This window comes from Suncus etruscus, chromosome 1, assembly GCF_024139225.1.
Source record: "Suncus etruscus isolate mSunEtr1 chromosome 1, mSunEtr1.pri.cur, whole genome shotgun sequence".
Lineage (NCBI taxonomy): Eukaryota > Metazoa > Chordata > Mammalia > Eulipotyphla > Soricidae > Suncus > Suncus etruscus.
The window spans coordinates 88738891-88748887 of record NC_064848.1 but is presented as its reverse complement, the minus strand read 5'-3'; the positions used below and the strand labels follow the sequence as shown (position 1 = coordinate 88748887).

At 32.1% G+C, this 9997-nt stretch overlaps 1 non-coding gene across 1 annotated transcript; it reads right to left on the bottom strand.

The window, feature by feature from the left end:
* Positions 1-580: 580 nt before the first annotated feature.
* LOC126031857 (small nucleolar RNA SNORA51) lies at positions 581-713 on the bottom strand. Its single transcript, XR_007503675.1, has one exon. It is a non-coding gene; the product is annotated as a small nucleolar RNA SNORA51 (small nucleolar RNA).
* Between the last annotated feature and the right edge of the window lie 9284 nt (positions 714-9997).

Genomic DNA, 9997 nt, shown 5'->3' with positions numbered 1-9997 from the left:
TAAGATAAGTAGGTTTTACAAATAGTTGTATATAATGCAGATAAAGTGAATATATATCTAGAAAATATTGAGAATAAAAAATATTGAGAATCAAAAGTCACATAAAGAGGGCAAGAGTCATAGTGCAGGGGGGAAGGCATTTGCTTTTCATGCAGACAACCTGGGCTCGAAACCTCTTATTTCATATGGTTCCCCGAGCCTGCCAGTAATAAGTCCTGATGGAGAACCATGAGTAACCTGTGATTTACTGCCAAGTGTGCCTTTCCCCCATAACAAACAAAAGTCACTTAGAAAATATAGGAAAAGTAAGTGGTTAGAATAGAAATAAGAAAACTGAATCAGAAGTTTAAAAGAAGTTTTCAAAGAAAACCAGTTCTGGTCAGTAGTACATCAAGTATATCAAGAAAGTTTTTAAAATCTGACAATATTTAAGGAAGAATAATTAGAATCTCTCAAAATTATCCCAATGAAAAGTGATAAAATCCTTAAGACCCGTTTATTACACTTGCACGGCTTTTATACAAAACCTAGTAAAACCAGATCAATCTTGTTTATGAATACAAAAACAAAACTTTATTTTTTTTGTACCCCCATTCACAATACAGACCAGGAAAAGGACCTGGTTTGAGGTGTATATGGGGAACATTTACTATATCTCCTCTTTCTATATAGTCAGTGTAAAGAACACAACCTGTGGTAAGCTTTGGGAGGCTTTATCTTTTCTTCTTTTTTGATTATATATATATATATATATATATATATATATATATATATATATAACCCTTCACCACTGCAACAAAACTTTAAATATAACAAATATATCCTAGAATGTGCTTTTGATAATTTACATTATTTTTATGCTTATTTTGTTATGCTTATTTTGTTTCGATTTTCTTAGTTCACCTGTTTTCTCTATATATCACATGTAATTGTGAGTGATCAAGGGTCAAAGTACAGTAAGGTTTTTTTTTTTGTTTTGGTTTTTGGGCCACATCCGTTTGACACTCAGGGGTTACTCCTGGCTAAGCGCTCAGAAATAGCCCTGGCTTGGGGGGACCATATGGGACACCGGGGGATCGAACCGCGGTCCTTCCTTGGCTAGCGCTTGCAAGGCAGACACCTTACCTCTAGCGCCACCTCGCCGGCCCCAGTAAGGTTTTTTTTTTTTGCCTTGCCAACCCAGGTTTGATCCCTGGCTTTCCATATGGTACACTGAGCCTGCTAGGAATGATTTTGAGTGTAGAGTCAAGAGTACAAAAATAAACTCTGAGCATTACTGTGTCCCCCAAACAACTAAAAGCAATAGCAACAAATACATTTTCTTTTACTTTTTGTTTGTTTGCTTGTTTTTGAGTCACAGCCAGCTGTGGGATGCTGGGGATCACCCAGGTAGGCTGCATGCAAGGCAAACCGCCTACCTGCTGAATTATCGTTCTGGTCCCAACAAAGGAGTTTTCTAAGACTCATCAACTTGTAAATCACTAAAAAGGAATACAATTGCAGTTTTGAATAGTAAACAAATATAATTTCAGAAAAACTCAAGATTATTTTTCTTCCAACTTTACCTTTCACTGAGGTACATTAAGTGTTCTATTGGAAATGCTTGCTTGCAGTTGTATTGCTATGGCTTTAATTAATTTCAAGGCATGTATTCTGGTTTGGAATATATTTTGTCATTTGACTTAAATATTATACCTTACTTAGAGCATTAAAGAGTAATTTTACTTTATATTTGATAGTATCAACAGTTCTTCCCATTATCAGTTTATCTTATATTAATCATCAAATTGGGAAAGATTACCTGAAGGCTTTTAATATCTAGTAATCTAACGTTTTTTACCTCCAGCTCTGAAAAAAATAAACACCCCCATTCTACTATGAAAAACAGAGGTTGATTTTTTTTATTTCTATATTCTAAAATGTATTTGTGGGGGTGTTTATATTGGCTTCTGGATATTCTATTAGCCACAGTACTCCTTAACATTATTTCTTTCAAACATGAGAGCAAGACAACAATGTTATGCCCCTCTGTATGAAAAAAAAAAACCCTCAGGAAATGCCTTATCTCATCTTAGAGAGACTGGGTTCTTTATTGCTGAGTTCAGATTCACCTTCCAGATTCTTCTTAATCCCAAAATTCCAAAAGGCATCTGTGTCAGTTAGACCTAAGCACATTAGAATTAATGGAGGGTTGAGCTCTTGGCTCATCTCAGCTTACTTTCTAGCACAAACCTTGCTTCAAGGTCAACACTTCTATAGCAGGTGCATTCTGATAATACTTCACATTATCTTCATCGATTGCTTCTTGTTTTTATTTTAATCTTGACTTTTCTGCCAATGTATATTGAGCCCTGGAAGTCTCTCACATTTCTCTTTATTTATATACAGCATGAAAATACAAGAAGTGAATGAGTCAAAATGAGTTAATATGACCAGCAGAGTATATGAGACCATAATAAATGTCATATGACCCTTCTCCCATCCCACAAGTGGTCCATTCTGAGGCAGTCTGCACTGATTACTAGAGTCCCACTGGTTTATATCAGTGACCACTTTTGTACTGGTTTTCTTGCCTTCTCTCTTGATCTCTGTTTCTGTTCTTTGGAAAAATCTGCCTACAAGCCTTCACCTTTTGAAGGGAAAGCAAGCTTCATCTTAACCAGTAAAATAAGAGTTTATGCATAAAATAATATGATTGTTATTTTGTTCTGCTCCTTTAATAATCTCTTATTCAAGAATTTCAGAAAGGATTTCAACATATGACATGGCAAATTATCCTTTACACCTCATCATTGCCAGACATAAAATATCATCATAATAATCTTTAATTAACTTCTCTTATGCTTTCATTTAAAACTAATCTAAGATACTTGAAATATTTGTACTTGATTTTGTTGCTAACAATTTAAACTGACCTTTTCACTTATTGTTTAATTTAACATTAGATCTAGACTTACATTTATTCCTCTTTAGATATTTACTTATTTCATGGGTTATTTTGACCAAACATGACATCACATTTACAAAAGTTGTAAAAAAAAAACAAAAGTAAAATATTAAAATCTTTTCTAATTGGAAAATATATATGTACAAGGTATCATTAAGCTTTAAGACAAATAGGATAGCATAAAATACTTTGGAACAATTATGACTTGTGGTATGTTTTCTGTCTCTACTGCCTAGATTTTGGGAATCTGTGGAAATAAGATTTGGTGGGTCAAAGGTAATGACACCTTGGTATACTTCAGTGGAAAATAATAATGAAGAGTTGTAAATAGGTTATATCCATATGTGTAATTTATTATTTCAATTCAGAAATTAGAATACTAAATTGATGTATTAAAGTATTTCCATTCTCTATTTATCCAGGGAAGACAAGTCTATTTCTATTCAATTACTCTACTTTGGATCACTCTCACCTTTGTTCTTTTAACATCCAGTTTCATTCCCCTTTGATTACTGTACTAAGAAGGATATATTTTCACTTGGTGCTGGATAACACCTGCTTGGAAAGTTGAATAGAAATTTAGACACATGACTCACACATTTCTCAGAAATGAACAGGAAGCCCTTCTTCTTCCCAACTCTGTCCTATTCCCTAAGGGTATATCTTGTCTTGGGAAGGCATTATGACAATGAGAATGTGTTATATCTTACAGTAAGTGTTGAAGCAAAACCAGGAACCTCTGGGCTTGGGTAATGTTTAATAACCTAGATAATATTTTACATGATATTAAGGTAATTTTTTATCCATAAATTAACTATATGCAGAGAAAAATCTGAAAACAATAGCCTAAAATGTAGAAAATTTAAATGAAATAACAATGAGATAGGTTTATTTTGACAAGATGGCATTTTCTATAGTTTCAAATTAATATAGAGAATTCTAAAATGTCCAAGATGTTACTGCTTATTTGATGTGTGATGGAGTAGTCAGTTCTGAATTCTGGCTTAGTTTCCAATCTAAAAGGATTTAAGGAAAAGTGATGTTTTCAGCTGTAAGCCTCTAAACTTCACTATATTCTAGAATTAGATGCAACAGAAGACATAAATTAAGATTATAGAGATTATAGGAACCCAGACACAACAGTTGATGCTAAAGTGAGACCATTTCACAGAGATTCAAGCCTACATATTAAGCGACTTAAAGAAGAGCAATTGTCTTATTAAAAGTATAAAATATATTAAAAGTACTTCCACAAATAACTTGGATGTTCCAAAGGCGCCACTATATATGTATTAATCTATGCTCTTTTGACAACAACTACATGGAAATGCAGGTTTTAGAGTTCATAACCTTATCAAATTTTTTCAAGCATTCCAATAACCATGATCATGTATTTATATTTTATAAACAGTGAAGATTAAGGATGAGGAAAAAATCAGAGTAGAACATTCTACCATTATTATTTCCATACTTCCTTTCTTCTTTTTGTTTTTACTCAAATTGATAACCTGTCCAAACCATCAAAATTCTCAGGTACTCATAAATAACCTGACTTAAGATGTGTTAATATATATAATTTTATTTCTATAAGTAAATATACTACTTTCCTTGAAACAAGTCTGGATAATAAACATTTCTCTATTTCATTAAACATTACCCTTTGGTAAGTTATTTAACATCTGGAAAGGAAAATGTCGTAAAATGTGCCCCTTTGGGTAAATTTGGATATAACAATATTGGTGATGATTTTTTTACTCTGATTCATCCCTTCCTAACTAGAAGATAAAATGTTCTGGAATACAAAGAAGACGAAGTATTAAGGAGAAAGTACAAGCTATCTCAAACTATTTGAAAAGAGTAGAGAAAGAAATTGAATTAGCAAATCTTGAATATTCTCTAGTACCTAACTGAATAATTAATAGAAAAACTTAAACATTTAAAATTTTTGTAGTTTCTAGGCAGAGATACAGATACAGTTCTTTTAGATCCTAGGACATACTGTGTTTCAAAAATAATAAAATTGATCATAAGTTAATTAAAATAAAATTAATTTAGTTCTGCTAAATTTATATTCAGCATAGTTGGAAGTTCTTTTTTATTATTGATTTTTTTCTTTTGGGATCACACCCAGCAGGGCTCAGGGATTACTTCTGGTTCTGTGCTCAGAGATCACTCCTAGTGGAGCTGTGAAAACCATATGGGGTTCTGTGAATTAGACCAAGGCCAGTTGCATTCAAGGCAAGTGCTTACTTGCGGTACTAACTCTCCAGCTCCAACACAACTGAAATTTTAAGTCTCACTTTCCTTGTTACGGTTTTATGTAAATATATGACTTTTTAGTACTTATTGCATATAATTTTATTGCACTTTTAAAATAACCATTGCATTTAATAGAAAAAGAGAGAGACAGTTCTGACAAAAAAAAAAAAAAAAGAACTTAAAACAATTTAGCAACAGAATGGAGACATCTTCCAGTTCTAATGACTATACTGATTTTATTCCTTGACAACATACTTTCTTCTGTAGAGAACCTCATAAGACTCGATAATAAATTATTATTTTCCTCCAAACTGTTCTAAACTATTTCTTATCATTTAGAAATCTCATGGGCCATACTTTGCTATAGGTCATCTCCGATTACAAAATGTATCTAAAAAAAGCAAATGTGGCTTCAGTTAAATTTATACAATAGGTAGCTGTAAACTTCTGTCACATTACTTCTTTATCAGTAAAATTGTTTATTACTCAAGTAGAAAGAATTATGGAATAGCATTCAGGTTGAAAGTTAGGAAAAGTAAATCATAAAACTATCAACAAGAACAATAGCAAGAGCTTTTATCTAGGAAGTGCTTATTATTTCACATATTATGCTGAAGAAATTATCCTATAATTTAATCTCAACACAAAACAGTTTTATAAATCTATTTTTGTCTTTTTCACTATATATGTATTTTTTGAGGTTAAAAAACAAATTAAAAAATACCTTAGGGCCCATTCCAGAGAAAGTACAGTAGTTAGGGTATATTTTTAGCATGTGGTTAACCTGAATTCTATCCATGGTACTTAATTAATTAAGAGGAATTTAATTTCATTTTACAGAATATATTTCACTATATATGTTTTTAAAATATATGTATATAAATAATAATACCATCCTCAAAATAAAAAATAAGAAATGGTACCATATATTTCCTCTGAAAATCATTCAGTTACAGTCCTGGAGATTCTAGTACTTGAATATCATCACAATACAGTACTTTAATATCATTACATCTCTGGACCTTGCTTTGGGTAACTACCCAATTATAAGAGAATAACTGGTGGGGCTCTGGGCCTCCCAAGCATCCTTTAGGATAACAACTCCTCCCAACCCCTTCCCAAAAGAACACTTTAGGCTTTGGTGCCTTTAAATGAGAAGACATGATTTAATGGGAAGGGTGTGATTCATTATTTACTACAACTTACAGTGTTGCCAATTATGTTGTAGGAGAACCCAAAGCCACAGAAATGACCTGGATGATTAATTAATATTTTCTTCTTAATGATACATTGCAATGTTTGTTTTCTTCCTCATCTAACCTATGACTGTAAATCAATGTTTATCTTCTCATTGTGTACTGATTACTTCTCCTTATTGACAGAAAATATCCATCTCTTTTATGGGGAAATCCCTGTTGTTTGCCAGGAACAAGTTTCACCATGATAATCCAATGTGATTCTCACTCATGGCATGATTTTCTTGTTACTTTCACAATAACCTTAAACTTGTCTTCAAAATACTAGGATATTGGAACAGTTTCAATCATAATATTCCTGTTGCTTAATTCTCTGTAAGAACGTCCTTATTTTCATCTCAAAGCCATGTTGTCTATTGGTATGTAAAGGGTTTATTTGGGAACAAAGGCAAAAATATGATCAGCATGCAATGCATGTTGGCAGTTGATGATAGACAGACTCAGTTTAATATCCCTCAGTCATTTGTTAACTGTGTGAACTTAAATGCTTCCCTACCTACACTAAACTTTAATTTCCTCATCTTTAAAATAAAAAAAAAATAGTCTGTTCATCTGAAGTTTCAAAGCGATAAAACAGTGTTAGCAGAGTTTCTGATCATAAGAAAAATAACATTACTTATTATGTTAAAAATTCTTTCTGTCACTTCTTACATATGTAACTTTAGTCAAATCAATTTCTCTAAATCATGATTTATGAGGTAATAGACTAGATTAGATGGTTTCTAAAATACTTTTTACTTTAGTCTACAATAAGTAAAAGTCATTTCTGTGCACTCACAGTAGAGAGTTGCTACTCACCAAATACTGAGCTCTACCCTATTTCTCAGCATACATGTAAATTCTGACTTAGTAAACTGTACTGATCATCAAAATATGAATTTTAATCATGTTTCTCCAAGACATATGTGAGCCAGAATTTGAATTATCTCTCCGTGTGTTTCTCTTTGTGTCTTTTTCTGTCTTTTGCCCCAACATTTTTGCAACATGGTAACAGCATAGATGAGTAAGGTATCACCAAAGAACATGTCTTGAGTGCTTTCAACTGTGACATGAATAAGAAATAAATATTGTGTTAAGCAAATCAAACCTTGAAGTTTGATTCTTAAAGCAGCTAGAAGTTACTTCCTCTTAATTATATAGTACTAAATAAAACTCATATGAACCCAATAGGTGGAGCTGGGAAGTGGAGAAAAAAGCAAAGAATGTAATTAAAAATTAGCACATGGTCAAACATATGAATTAAAAACATGGAACTCTTAATAAGAGGAACTTAATTTCATTTTACAGAATATATTTTCCTATATATGTATTTAAAATATATGTATATAAATAATAATACCAGTCTCAGAATGAAAAACTATAGGAGAAGTGGAAAATGTCATTCAAAGTAGCCACATATTTACTTATCTATAAATAGTGTAAGAAAACTGAAAAGTTTGCATTCTTATTTTCTTAACTAAAGAAATGACATTGGTAGGCATATCCCATTGTCATTTTATTGATGATTTATTTAAAACTAGCTTTATAAAGTAAATATATACTAGTGATTGAACTCCATGTCATTTATCAAGATGAAATAATTGAAGCTTTCTGTGATTTGGAAGTGATCGTGAGTTGAAAGTCATCTCACAGGATGACTGCTGACATAATCCAAACAAAACATCTCCTGTTTCTATTGGCTGTTGCCAAGTCTCAGCAGAATTCTATGAATAAATATAGCACAAGAACAGAAATGGGTCTGCTTTGTGTTTTGTTTGTGATTGTTCAAGCAGATGAATGACAGAACTGAGAGTTGGTCTCCACTGCATACATGCATAGAAACCATCAGATAATTACTGTCAATGTTCAGAATTGAGTGTGCTGTCAAAGCAGTAATCCCTCACAGGATAAAAGGTAAACAGTGTGACCTGAGGAAGAGAATGGGCTAAATGCAATGAATCATATTATCGAGGAAGAAATAATACTTCACTATACTGACAGTTACTATTCATTGAGGCCTACTTGGCACCATGTGAAATGAATCCATTCTTCTGAAAATAAATTTTACAAATCTTAGTGGATGGTATGAAAAGTCTTTTAGTAGAAAAATGATTCATTGTTTTCTCTATTAGGTACACAGTGCACCTAATTTATAGATCAGCTTCCTCCAAAGTCTGGTCAACAATTGGACCTTTGTTCTCATATTAAAGTTATGTAGTGAATTTACCACAAATTTTAGGAGTGTGTGGTAGAGGGCAGTTACTAGAGATTAATTCTAGGACTACATACACACATATACATACATACATCACTATAAATATTCTATCACTAAGCTACATCATTTACATCTATGAAATTTAAGACATAAAAATCTTAGTTGAACAATTGTAAATTACTCTAGATTAGATGTAACTAACCATCAGCTGGCTCCACAATATTGATATCCCAAATATCTTTTCTGCTTCTCACCTAGTGCTAACTATCAGGGAAGAAATGACAGGGGTTAAACAGCAGGAAAACAAGTAACTGAGAAGAGTTAAAAGTTTGATGTGTGAGAATGGAGGCAAGGAAAGATTCATGGGGATAAACAAACATAATCATGTGTGAATTTACAAAAATTTGGTCTTAACTAAAAATAGAGTGGTGGAAGTGAGTGAGTGAGCATTTGCGGGAATGACTCTACTCTGAATATATGCTCCACTTTTCACCTGAAAGACGTTTGAAATATTTTATTATTATAAATTTTTAAACGTTCACACAAGAAAATATATCAATCTAGCTTAAGATACCAAAGCTCTTGAATATACTTAAAACCTTAATATGATATAGATGGGTGAAAAAATCTCCATAGTATTTTTGCTTTATTCAATATTTAGAAATCTTAAAATTTTTGCCTTTTGACTCCTTTATTTAAGTAAAATTCTGCCTTCATTAGTTACCTTAATTAGTAGTTTTGAAAGAAAAGCTGGATTGTAATTCTTACTACTTACTTGTCTGAAATGTCTGTAATTCTTCAATGATCGGTGAGATGGATAGAGAGTTTTAGGTAAATATTGATTTATCACATCACTTTGAAGTTGTCTTATTGCTGTGTGACATGTTACTTCTGAACAGAGTTGTTTTATCAAGCTAAATACCATTTCTTTATTTTCTTTGATTTTCCTTTGAATTAGCAATTAATATTTCCTTCTGCATATTTTTCAGTGGTAGCATGAAATCTTTTAGACTTGGGCTTTGAAAACCTAAAATTATGGAAAATATTTAGCCATAACTATTTCTTTACCTCTCTGATTTATATTCATTCCACTTAGACATCTGTTAGACCCATAAAAACCCATTTTCTTGATAGCCTATGCAACATTTAGAACTATTTGAGAATATGCATAGGTTGATTGTATTGTATATTATAAATGAATTATATGATAATGAAGTATATCTTAATAAAATTCTTTATGAAAACAACTGGCTGTGCTCAGGGCTTACTTCTGATTCTGTGCTCAGAATCAGCAATCTTGGAGGTGCTAAGAAAATCATAGAGGGATCTAAATGTGAGTGG